Raw genomic sequence first — 14,647 nt, 5'->3', positions numbered from 1 at the left:
ATCATGTAGGATTGTGGCCTTCTCGGCGGTATATAACCCCATTTTCCAATCATCATATGTCTTGGCATTCTTTTCTTTCATCATTTTGTCGTACTCAGCTTTCATCTTCACATGTGTGGCCTAAGTTGAGAAATTTTTGCAGTGTATGTGAGGTTTGTTTGTTGAACCAACATATCTCTCCCCAATCATCAAATTGTATTTTCCTTTAGGTTGTCGCTTTTTCCTCTTCCCTGATTTCAATCGACAAACGTTCACCATCTAAATTAGAATCATCGTAGTGCATGACATCCTTGATGAGGGGTTCAACATTAGGTGGGTTTTTGTGTAGGTTTTGGAGTGGGGTTCTAGTTCGTTCCTAGGTGTGCTTGCATGACCTTGAGCTGAGTTGTCGATTAAGAGCACCATCTACTTGGACAAGTGGGCAATCATCTCCTTAAGGTCTATGGATTCAACTCTTGCAATAGTTTTACTTGCTCTTGGCTCTTCCTCCATTTCAATGCTTATGAATCACCATGTTCTTAGATCTCTCTTTTGTGCGGTCGTGGTTAACTTGTGAGTCATGATGAAAGGTTAAGAAGAGAAGTCTTGTTTGTCACATGATAAGCCATATCATCATTCATGCTCATACATAATCTAAAGGGGAAATGTACGTCTACTTTTCATTCAAAATTTATGCGAAAAGGATAGATTATATTAAATATGAGGGTTAGTGTCAAAATACACAATAAAAAAGTTACAAACATTCTTACACCCTTTTCCTCATATTTACATTTTTCACTCAAGATCTTACAGACATAAGTGAAGGAATTACATTTAATACATTACAAAATGATATCCTGTAGAGACATACATCTTGTAGTTAAACATCTCATCTATGGCCAAGACATTCCCTTTGAAGGGATGCATTGTATATTTACCAAATTTCTTAACAAAGGCAATATGTAGTATGATATAGTGGACTCAAACCCGAAGAGCGTGATTAAGAGCTTGTCATCCATTATGTGTTCCATCTTTAATATGTGATACCAAGGCATGGTAGTTCATATACAAATATCATTCTTGATCATAGGCTTCGGGTTTGCCAAGTTCAAAATATTTCCATGGGTTATGGTGTTGAACATGTAATCTATTGGCAAAGGAGGGATCATCTTGAACTTCTTGATTAACCATATGTAGAGGACCAATGATGCACCCCTTAGTGACATAGAATTTTGTTGATTAAACTCGTTTAAATTCAAAAGTGTTTCAGCTAGTATAAGTATGGATGGGTCTTTTCTTTCCTCTTTTATGTGGTATGTCGTCTCAAATACCTTGGCTGATGGTCATCTATCGGATGGAGCCAAAAAGAAATGGGCTAAAAGGATTGTAATTGTCACGAGGTTCTACTTTTCAAACCTATGTATAACTAGGTCATGGACCACCAACGCGTTCTACTTCTTGAAATCGATGACACATCTCTTGACCAAGTTATCTGATGTTGTCTTTGTGTAATCAAACTCCTCCTGGTGAACCTTCCTCAACGACATAGATTTTGATAGTAGTTTAAGGTGTAAGAGGCCCATCTCCTAATCATAAAACTTGCTCAAAATTCCCAAGACCTAGGTTAAAGCTCACCGAACATCACTCAAATTTGGAAAGATTTGGAATAGATCGTCATTCCAATTATACTATAAGTGTACAGATGATGTTGCACAACACCTACCATATACTACTTCAAAATAATAGGGATATGTGCCCAAGATTAGAATCAATGTATGTAGAAAGACGAAGTAAGGTGATGTACCATTTTTCGCTTTTATTTGTTATTTTTGTCTTTTGAATTTTTTATTTTTTAGTTTTTTTAATTGAAGGTGAAAAATATTATTCTTAAGAATGGTCAAAAGTTAATTTCAAGATAAGTATCAATTTTTACTCCTAGCAGAGTCGCTACAATGCCAAAAAATTGACCATTTCTGAAAAGGTATTTTCGAACTCGATAGTTGTGCCCTAAAACTCACATTCCTCTCGTATCTTTAGTTAGACGATAAACCAAAATGATAGGCGCAACTAAAGTGAATTTATAATGTCATTTTTGAATTTTTTAGATTTGTCACTTAATCTACTACTCAAAAAAATAGGAAAGAAATATATTATGCGTGTTTAAATACATTTTTGAGATTTTGTTCTTAGTCCAGTGCTTAATATTTACACGTGAGAAAGGGCAACGATACTATGTATCACATGCCCATCAAATGACGATCTCTATTTTGATTTTTTGGCAATTTAAGATAATATTATTTTCACCTTATTTATTTATCCAATCCTAAAGCATGTATCTAAAGGTGAAATCAAGCTTAAACAGGTATTTAATTTTGTATCATTTTGTTTTTAAGACATGCGCTCCATGTCATAGGTCATAACTCTCTAGTACACGTACATGAGGGAAGTAAAGTGTTAGTTTAAAAGAAAATAGAATTCAAACAAATCTTTATTCGAGTTTATTATTCATATATATATATTTGTCTTTTTTTAAATGTTTTTTTTTTGTATTTTACATATTTTTTGGAAATTTCTTAATAAAATATATGAAAATAAACAAAATGAGAAATTAAAAGAAAGAACCATACGAGTTCTAAATAAAAATATTTTTTTTTGCGTATTTTTGTTGAAAATGATATTTTTGTATTGTTCTATATATTTTGTTGGTTTTAGTATTGATTAAAATTTAAAAACAAGAAAATGTAAACATAATTAATACAAAATAAACCAAACTGTCCCGAAGGCCGTTACGATGGTGGCAAACGTATCTCCAAAACTTTGTCCATCTTTACTTGTATTAGTATAACAACACATTAAGAACAAATTCACTATCTATGTTTGGAGAATGTCTAACCACAAAATAATTGTACATAATGGATTTTCAAAAAATCTAAAATATGTTTTTTTTTTTTGGTTTCTTTTGAACTTCACATTCATCTAGAAGGATGATACATTTAAAATCACGCTACACCAACAATTTGAACTAAAGATGGCTTGAACACAAAAAATAACATTTGTAATTAATCAAATTTTTAAACGTTAAAGACTTTAAATGTTGAATCAAAGAAAGTTAGAAGTTTACAAGACTTACAAATCACCCAAAGAAGGGACTCCAATTTATTTCGTAGCAAAAGAAACTCACAACTCTATATCCCTAAACTCTGAATGCTCCGACAATTTCAACAATGGTCGTCCTCGATCTCTCTCACTTCTCCTTAAATCTCTCTTCTCTCTTCTTTTTTTCTCCCTGGACAAATGGCCTCCTCTAGTTCTTTAAAACAAATCCTTACTTGTCTATCGATTTGATTAAGTAAATAAAAAATTGTTTCTTTCCAAAAAGGATGTTGGAGTGTTATGATAGAAAGAAAAAAATGTCTTGGATTCGAGCCCGTTAGTCAACAAGTTTTACGGTTAAATGGTTAAATGTTTTTGCGGTCTACATGCTTAATATGTTGTCCCATTTTTTAAAGAAGAATAAAAGGAATATATGAAGACGAAAAAAAGAATGGTGCACCTACATAAGAATAAGAAGAATGGTGCACCTACATGTTTTGGCTAATTTCGTCCAGCAATTTAGAGGTTGAAGATTCTCAAATTGAGTTCCTACTTGTGTTAATAGAGCGCATCAAAAGTGGATTTCCTCTCACTCTTCTTCTTCCTTGATTGAGAGAAAGAGAAAGAGAAAGAGAAAGAGAAAGAGAAAGAGAAAGATTACTCCTTTCTTCCTTCATTTCCTTCATTATTGAGAGAAAGAGAAAGAGAAAGAGAAAGAGAAAGAGAAAGAGAAAGAGAAAAGGGGAAAAAGAAATCTGTCACGTTTGATTTGGGGATTTTGGGAGTTAGGGTGCATGATGTGCCTAACCCAAGGCAAGCTATTTTCTCTCTCTTTAACTTTCAAATACACAAATAAATTAATAAATAGATCAAATTCACTTTTAATCTAGTGCCTGCCTGCCCCCTCTATTTATCTTATTTGATTTATTTGTTTAAGATTAAAATTTAATTATGGACATGTGTTAAAAAATATGGGTAGTATAGAATTATATTTATTTTTATATAATAAAATAATTTTTATATATAAATTTACATTACAAAAATAAAATTATTTTTGTATTATAAAATTATTATATTTATTATTATTAATAATGTTCAAATATTTGTATTGAAATTTATTATAAATAGCTTAAATAATTTAAATAATAGAATTTAATAAATGAGAATTTTATATTATAATTAAAATTTAATTTATAATATGTTTAATTTAATTTAATTTGATATAGTTAATTATTATTTTAAAACTTCACTATAATTTAATTTATTTATTTTTAATTTCAAATATTATTAATAAATATTTTAATAAAATAATATTTAAATTCATCTTATAAATAAGATAAATGTTTAAATAAATCATTATTTAAGAATAAATTTTTAAATATTAACTTTTAATAATATTATTTAATTAGAAAATATTTTGTAATTATTTTATAACAATTTTTTTAAAACTTTATTATTACTTAATTATTTATAATATCACTTTTGTTTTTAAATAAAAGAAATAATTTTGTATAAATAAAAATGTTTAAAATTTTAATAATTTTAAATATTTCATTTTTTATTTCTTTATATACACAATAAATTATAATTAATAATATTTTATTTTAATTAAAATAAAATAATATAAATAAATAAAATATCTAAAAACATTCTTTTATTAATATAAATAAAACGAGTTACCAATACATAATATATCAATTCACTTATTAAATTAGATTTATAAATATATTTTTAATTTATAATTAAATAATAATAATAATTATTATTATTTTGGAAAATATTATTTTAATTATTTTTTTAAAATCATTTACATATAATTTTTATTAAATTAAATACATTTTATATAATATAAAACCCATATATTAATATTTAAAAAAAAATTAGAAGGTATAAATAATATTATATTTGCTTTTATTATGTAGACATTAAACTTTTTAAATTATTTAAAATAAAATTATTTTTTATTTTTAAATTATTTTTAATTTTAAATTGTTAAAATATAATAATATTTCGTTATTAAATATTTATTTATTATAATTAGTTTATATAATTTAAACCGAATAAAAAATATAAACATTAATTTAAATTATAAAATCTAATTATGTTTTATTATTATATTTATTATTTCAAATTTATTTCAAATATTTTTTAAATTTAATTTATTTTACTAATAAATTTAAAACTTATTATATTTAATTAAATTATAATAATTTAAATTATTAATTTTATTTACTTTTATTTAATATTGATTTGATTTTGGGAATACTATTTCTTATATAAATGTTTTTCTCGTTCTGTTCGGTCTTCATTCATCCTCTTCACTTTTTTTTTTATCTAAACTAATTTAAAAAAAGAAGTTTATATTTATATGAAATTTTAATAAATCAAATATTAAAAAAAATTATATTATAAATATTATTATTTCAAATATGTCAAATAAATTTTTATAATTTAAAAAATAATTTATTAAAGTAATAATTTTATAAATATTAATTTAAATTATATAATTTAATTTATGATTAAATTTATTGGATTATATTATTTATTTAAAAGTTTTAATAATTATATATTTTTTTAATAATATTTTATTTAAATATTTTAAAAAGTTTAACTAAAAAAATTATAATTTTATATTATACTTATTATTTATATATTTTATATGCAATATTTTTTAAAATTTTTAATTTAATATATTTAAATAATGAAATGAAATTTTATAAATAATAATTTAAGAGTAATGATTAACTAACATAAAATTATTCTTTTTAGTTAAAACTAAAATAAAAATTCATTCAAAATTATTATAATGGAAATTATAAAATATCATTATTATTAATTTAATTGTAATTAATTATATTTAAGTATATAATATAACTGTATTTAAATAATATTTATTAATTTAATTTCTTTTCTAATATTAATCAAATTTATTATTATCAATATTTAGTTTTAAGTTAAATTATTATTTTTTTCACTTTTTTCTTAAATAATAATTAATTTTTACAATGTTTTTATTTAATTAATTTATATTTATAATTAAAAAATAGGTTACAGAATTTTGAAATAAATTATATTACAATTCTACAAAAAAATATATATATATATATATTTATAATTGAAATATTATAATTTAAAACAATTAAATAAAAAAATTTAAAGAAAATTTGTAAATAATAATACATATTAAAGAAATACGAAGGGAAATATTTTTTTAAATATTTTATTATTCTAACAAAAAAACAATATAATTAAACTTGCTTTAATATTTAAATATTATAGAAATAAAAGTTATAAATAATTATAATATTTAAATATAATTAAACTTGCTTTAATATTTAAATATTAAATAATTATGAAAGTAATGTTTAAATATATTTATAATTTGTACAAAATATTAATAAAATAATATTATTTTATTTATTTTATTTTGATAAGTATTACTAACTATAGTTAAATTTTATTATTTAATTTATTTTAAATTAAAATTTAAATGAAAACTATTTTAATAACGTATTTAAAATATATATATTTATTATTTTAGTAGTAAATTAGTTTTAATAATAAAACAATTATTAATTATGATTAGTCATAATTAATTAATGAAAATATTTAAGTGTTTTTCTATTGTTCATATATATATATATATATAAATAATTGAATTAAATAAAATTTTGTTTTTATTTATATGAAAATGATGATTGAATATTAGAAAATATTAATAATTAAACATAAAAATGGAATAACTGAAATAATGATAATAATTATTAAATTAATTATATATTAAACATGTTGATTTTTTAGCATTAAAAGTAAATAATAGAATTAATATTAATAATTTTTAAATAATTAAATTATTTAAATTTATTAAAGATATAATTTATTTTAGTAACTATTTAAAAATAATTATATATTCAGTTGTTAACTAAAGATAAATTAATTAAAATAATTTTATTTCAATAATAAAATAATAAAAATGTAGGTTTAATTAATTAAATAATTAATGTTAGTAATTATTTATAAATAATTTAATGAGTAAATTGTTAATTAATATAAGTTTTAATTCATTTCAAAATTATTTTAATTTATTATTATATATTATTGTTTCATCATTATATATGATGTTGACTATTGATGTTGATTAAATGTTTGAGTTATATTGATGGATGATTAGAACAATTTAAATGAGTCTTATTGGAGAATATTAGAGGGTAAGAGTTGTGATAGTATGTATATGTTTGTGTTTAAGAAATGAAATTACTAACTCATTTGCGACAACAAACTTGTAGAGAATATAATATGCAATGAAAAAGCCTCTAGTTCATTCTCTTGTTCATAAGAACTATGTCAGGAGGAGTTTCAAGTCCGCTTTAATGAAAAGTCTTGTGACTTTTGTATTTGAAGTACAATAGGATAAGGATAATATGATTGATTGGCTATAATTATTGAGATGAAAATCTGATTCCATCCTATAGAATTGATAGGATGTTTTTTTAAAAGTTTACTTCAGTTAACTTAAATTAAAATATTATTTATTTTAAATTATTATTTTTTATTTTATTTATATATATAAATATATTTTAAGTATTTTTATTAAAAATAATTATCACTTCTTTAAAATCATCTACTATTATTATTTTTTTCTCCCCTCTAAATTTTTTAAAAATTCCAATCCGAATAAGCTCCAAATGTATATGGGTCTTTATTTGTTTTCTCATTAGTTAACTTCTTTTAGTTGGTATAAATAAATTATGTGACTCTTTTTTTTCCTTTTTTTCTATTCAACAATATGGATTGAAAATGCTTCAGTCACCATATTTTGTATAAATGTTGTACTCCTTTAATATAATAAGTCACCATCTTTTGTATAAATGTTGTACTCCTTTAATATAATAACACGAAAAATTTGATAGGATGTTTTCTTTAAAAGTTTAGTTCAGTTAACTTAAATTAAAATATTATTTATTTTAAATTATTATTTATTTTATTTTATTTATATATAAATACATTTAAGTATTTTTATTAAAAATAATTATCACTTCTTAAAAATCATCGACTATCATTATTTTTTTTTTCTCCTCTAAATTTTATAAAAATTCCAATCCGAACAAGATCTAAATGTATATGGGTCTTTTTTGTTTTCTCATTAGTTAACTTGTTTTAGTTGGTATAAATAAATTATCTGACTCTTTTTTTTTTTTCTATTAAACACTATGGATTGAAAATGCTTCAGTTACCATATTTTGTATAAATGTTGTAATCCTTTAATATAATAACCAAAAATCTCCTAAACATTGTAATTTTTTCGAAAAACAATTTAAATTAAATATTTTTTTCTGTATAGATCATCGTCATAGATCATCGTCGGATTTCTGGTCTTCTTTTGTTATAATTTTGTTGCCCAAAATATTTATCTATAATAAATTTTTAGTGGTATTAATTGCATTTACTTAAAAATTAAGGGTTTCATATAATTTAAAAAGGTTTAGGCTACTAAAAAATATTAGACTAAAAAAAGATAAAATAATTGAAGAGGTTGTTTAGGATATTCAAATTTTGATTTAATAATAACCCCATTTAAAAACATTATTTATTTATGCTTTTAATCACAATCAAGCATTTAAAAACTGAATTTAACTAGAGAATTTATTTTTTATTTTTTATTTTAATATTATTTAAATATATAGTTGGTGAGAGCGTAAATATCACCTTACATTTTATTTATTAACCATCATTATATATATATATATATATATATATATATATTTATATATATTTAACCGTCTATGCGACTCAACCTCATCATTGGCCTGTAAAACTAGATGGCCCATTGGACCTGAAATCGGCCCAAAAGTCATGAATTATGGACGTTTCGATGAGACGACCATCCCCAATGACTCCGCCTCACGATAACGGGAAATATAAAGGGAAAGTGCGTTAACATATTTATCAAACCCTAGTTTGGTCATAGCCCGTAGAATGTCATCGACAGTAATCGTCTTACGACTCTCGCTTTGACAAAGCAGATTAGCTTCAGCAGTTATCAGGCCAATGAATTTCGAGACACAATTTTGAACAATCTCCTACGAATCGTCAGCAATCTTTCCGTATGGCGGTACCACACGCCGAATGATCCTCGCCACATTCGCCATCGAGATGAATAGCTCAGTTGGTGACGCCCCAGATGCTGAAATAGAAAATCAAAAATTCATATACCCAAATCAATTCGACTACAATTTGAGTAAATAGTTTTAGAAAGTAACTAAAAGAGATTCAAGTTTGTAGATTTAATCCACTTCTTGAGCTTGAACCCTTATTCTCCATTGTTAAGTTGATAAAATTTTGATATCTAATCTAAGGTAATATCATTATTTTATAAGGGATTTCATCTTATAAAGTATTTAATACTAAATACCAAGTAATCTTACCTTTAAGGTAGATAAAAATTTTACCCAATTTGATTGGTTCAAGAATATCCATAATAAAAAAAAGTATGTTAAATTAAATGTTATCCCTTTCTATTTAACTTTTTTTTTTTTGTCTATTTACCTGTAAAAATAAAATAAAAATAAAGAAAAAGTTTTTATAGAGTAACTTAGCCCACTATCTTATTGTTATCCAATTTAATTTTTTTTGGAAAAATATCTAATTTAATATTTAAATGTATTTTAAGGGGACAATTTCAATTTATTTGAGATTTTAATTTGATTATAGGATATTAGTTGGTATACAAAATGTTTTTTCTTTTAGAAGCTAAAGTTTTTAAGTTACTTAAAATTCAGAATTAATAAGTTTTGAATTGCGGAAATTTATTAATTTGCAATCATTCATTATAGTTAATTTAATTTATGTGAAAAGAGGCTTCTCAATTGATTTATAAAACTAATATTCTTTCAACTGAAATTACAGTTATTATAATTAATTTTATAATAATTGTTTTAAGAATTACCGTGCTCATAAACTAATTATAAAATAAATAATTTGAAGAATATATCATAAAGAAATTCATAGTATATATTAATTCTTAATTATCTCATTTTGTTTAGTAACTTTCTACTTTATGGGCTTCTTTCGCTCACAACTTTCCTCAATCAATTACAGTTTTTATTATATTAAAAAAAATTAACTAGGTCAAGATTTCGGATTTTTTTATTGGATTTGGAGTAATTGTTTTTATTATTTTGATTTATATTACCACACTAATGTTACATTGATGTAGGAGCATTTTTTAACTTATTTAAATAGAGCTTCAATATTTATCTTTATTAATCATGTATCCATTCCAATTTTACCAAATTAGTATGATTCAAGATCACAACTATTTTTTTCCCAAAACAGATCACAGAACTTTATCAAAAATAAATATTCATTAGTTTTATATTTATTTAATATAAAATATATAATTAAATTAGAAAAATATTTTTAATTAAAAATTAAATACAAAACAATGATAAAATTTTAGATTATATTATTTTTAAAACTAATTAATACATTTTTAATGAACTTTCTATAATTATGAAACTGTTGTAAAACTATTTTATTTTATATACTAATAAATAAGTTTAAATATGCTTGACAACTTTAAAAGTATCAGTCTTAAGTAAATATATTTTTTATTTAATTTACTTTTATTAATTTATTTCAGTATTTTAATATAATAATACTTTTTAACATAATATAATTACTTTTTTAAAATAACATAAATTATTAATTTTATTTAATAATAACATAATATTATAATATTTTTTTAAAAATAGATTTACATTAATATTTAACAATTATTAATATCACAGTCACTTTTAAAAATGGTCAAATTAAAACTGGAAATAATTTTATTTTTATTTCATATAAAATATTTTATTAAATAAAATAAAACTTTTTAGGTGAAAAGTTTGATAAAAAATGTGACTTTTTTTAAATTTTATTTTAAATTAAAAAATAATTTATTATTTTTTGTTTATAGTAAACATGATTGATTTTGAAGTCTAACTAATGAAAAGATTATTATAATAAAAAAAGTTCAATTCAAATATTTATATACTATTTAAAACATATTAAAATATAATATTAAATATATTATTTATTTGTTTCATTTTTATATGAATATATATATATATATATTAACGTATTTATTATATTTTATTGATTACTTTTATAAATATTTATAAAATAATGAATAATTTTAAAATATCAATAAAAAAAGATAAAAATTATAATATTGTGTTAAATATATTAGTTTTTATTTAAATATTTGTTAAATATGCTGTTTAAAATATTATTATACATGATATATTTTTATCCTGTTAACAAAAAATAATAACAATTAATAATAGTTAAAGCATTATTTAAACAAAATATGTATATAATATAAAAAAAATAAAATTTTAATTTATGATATTCTGACATTTTTAAATAGTTGGTAAATATTTATTATTTTTATTTAATAATAATAAATTTGTAAAATATAACTAACCAATTAATCTATTTTTTTTTTAATTTTAACATTCAAGTTTATATATCTCTAATTATTTTTGTTCAACTCATCCCCAAACCGTGGTTAACCGATACCCAATGGATACTCAAAACCCAGTTATAGCTAGGTAAAAAAAGTACACATATATGAGAACATTTTTATTTAGTTTAAATATTTTTAATTATGAAAAAATATTAATATTAAGAACTTAATGAAAAATATAAAAAAAAATGCAAAATTGTAGAATACAAAATAGAAATTATGTTATGTTAAAAACTAATTCCTTTGTTCTCCATGTAAAATACATTACTATATATATATATATATATATATCATACTTTATTATTTTAATTTAATTTAATTTTTATTTATTTTAATTTATTAATTTATTTATATTTAAGCCATTAAAAGACATTATTAAATATAAATATAAATTATTATTTTTATTAAAATATTTAAATTATAACTTTTACAAATTTGATTATTTATATTTTGATATATATATATATATTTAAATTATTATTTTTATAAATTTGATTATTAATATTTTAATATATATTTTTTAATTATTATTTTATATAACTTTTTATTTATTTTTTAAAAATATTTTCATTTCAGCTACATTAAACATTAAGTTGCTTTATTTGTATTTATTTAATAAAAAAATATGTTGTTAAAATTTGTTTTTATAGATCAGACCTAAATACATAACAAAATTTTTGTTTGGAAATACTTTCATCTTGTATCATAATTTAAACAAAATAGTATAGGTACATTTATTTTTAAAGCATCTTTTATTGTTAGATATTTTATTTGAATATTAATTTTTTTTTATTTGTATTTTTATCTTAGTTAGTTATACTTAGCAATGAAAATGGTTATGATTGATTCGTAAAAAATTATATAAAATAATATATATATATATATTTATTGATATATATATATATATATATTAAAATATAAATAATTAAATTTATAAAAATAATAATTTAAACATATATATCAAAATATAAATAATCATACTTATAAAAATAATATTCTAAATATTTAATTTAAATTAATAATTTAAATATATGTATATTTAATAATGAGAATAAAAAATAAATAAATAAATAAAATAATATGTATAATAATAATGAATAAATAAGAAACTAAGGACTTGTTCAAATTGGGGTTTTAAAAAATTTAAATGGACAAAATAATAATTATTTTTAGTAAAAAAAATTTAAATAATATTGAAATATATAAATAAATAAAAAATTATAATTTAAATTATAAAGTATTTTAATATTTTTTTTGTTAATAAAATGAGTGATAGGAGTGATTGAAAATTTAATTTTGTTTAAATTTTTTTAAATCTAAAAAAATACCTAAGTTTTCAAAAACTCAACCATTTTATTTTATTTGAAGTTACCTATTGAGTCATTAAACTAATACGAAGATTTAACTTCATTCATCATTTTAAATCTCATCCCTGATTATAATTGTCCATATCTTATCCAATAGAAAATACACACAGTTACAGATTTTGGGGATACATTTCATATTTTCCTCAATTCCAAATAAATTCATTATTCTTAATTCTAAACATTTTATAAGATACTAAATAAATCAGTTTTCCTTGCAATTTTATTTTCTCATTTAAAAATTACATAAATTATTTTTAACAGGGCAACTGAAGTATAACTCATTTTAATCAATATGTATCATTTCTCTCTTCATTATTTCTATAGATTTAGATTGAATTTGGAATGAGCATGAAAATTTTGGGTTAGACTTAAATTAATGAAAAATATATTTTTTTTTTTGAAACCTCACCCCTAACCTAACCTAGATTCACTTCCCTTTTATATTTTCTTATTATTTACTTCTATTTTTCCATTACTAATTTTGAAATATATATTAATATATTTTATATTATTTAATTAAATTATATATTTTAAAAATCAATAATAATATAAAGTAAAAATCAAATTAATTATTCTAATTAAAAAATATATATTAATTAATTTTATGTTTTTAAAATTGTTTATTATTAGATTATATTATTTATTTTTTAAATTATATTTTATTTCTAATATGTTTTGAAATTATATGAAATTTAAGAGTTGATGGGTTAACTCTAAAGAAAATTATTTATTTATTTAAATATTTTGTGTAAGTAATAATAATAATAATAATAATAATAATAATGAGATTTAATAAATAAAATTAAAAATAATATAAAATATATATTTATTATATATATTAAATTATATATATATATATATATATATGCATAAAGAAAAATATAATATAAAAATATAAATTTGTTTTTTAATTTGAACTCATTTTTTCTCTTTTTTAACCTCTTTAATTTTTTTTATTCTTTTTATATATCTTCTCTAAAATACAATTAACCACGGTAATCAATTAATACATCATTAATTATTCTCTCTTAATTTTTTTCTTCTTATATTAATAAGTAAAGAGAATAAAAATTAAACAATTCATAATTTTTATATATAAATATATATTAAAAAAATTGACATAAAAATTAAGTAAATAACCAAAAACACACTTAATCAATTAAACTAGCACATAATTTATAATATAAAAGGGAATATAAAAAGTTATAATATATATATATATATATATATTTATTGATAATGTATATCTATAATAATTTTTAAAAACAACAAATTTATTTTTAAATATATTAATATATAATTTTAAAATATATTTAAATTTGTTATATATATATAATATATAAAAAATATATATACATTTTTTAATTTAACTAATATTAAAATATTTTAATAATAATAAAATTTAAGAGAAAATAATTTTTTTAATTAAAATATTAAATAATTTAATAATAATAAACTGAAATAAGAGAAATTGTTAATATCTTTTTAAGTGATATTGGATAATAGGTTCACATCTATAAAATTGAAAAGAGAGAAATTATATTTATTTATAGATTCACATCTACCCTGTCAACTCACCATAAACGATAAATTAGTTGTTGATTGGAAAGTAGGAAAGCACTTAAATTGTTATAGTTTCATCTTCACCGAGTCCAACATAGAGTGAATTGTGTATTGGTAGTAGACGATTGTGTAT

At 20.2% G+C, this 14,647-nt stretch overlaps 1 pseudogene; it reads right to left on the bottom strand.

Annotated features, from left to right (window-relative positions):
* LOC124943307 overlaps positions 1–9,393 on the bottom strand; it is a 36,400-nt pseudogene extending 27,007 nt beyond the window's left edge.
* Between the last annotated feature and the right edge of the window lie 5,254 nt (positions 9,394–14,647).

This window comes from Impatiens glandulifera, chromosome 6, assembly GCF_907164915.1.
Source record: "Impatiens glandulifera chromosome 6, dImpGla2.1, whole genome shotgun sequence".
NCBI lineage: Eukaryota > Viridiplantae > Streptophyta > Magnoliopsida > Ericales > Balsaminaceae > Impatiens > Impatiens glandulifera.
This window is presented reverse-complemented; position numbering and strand designations above follow the sequence as displayed.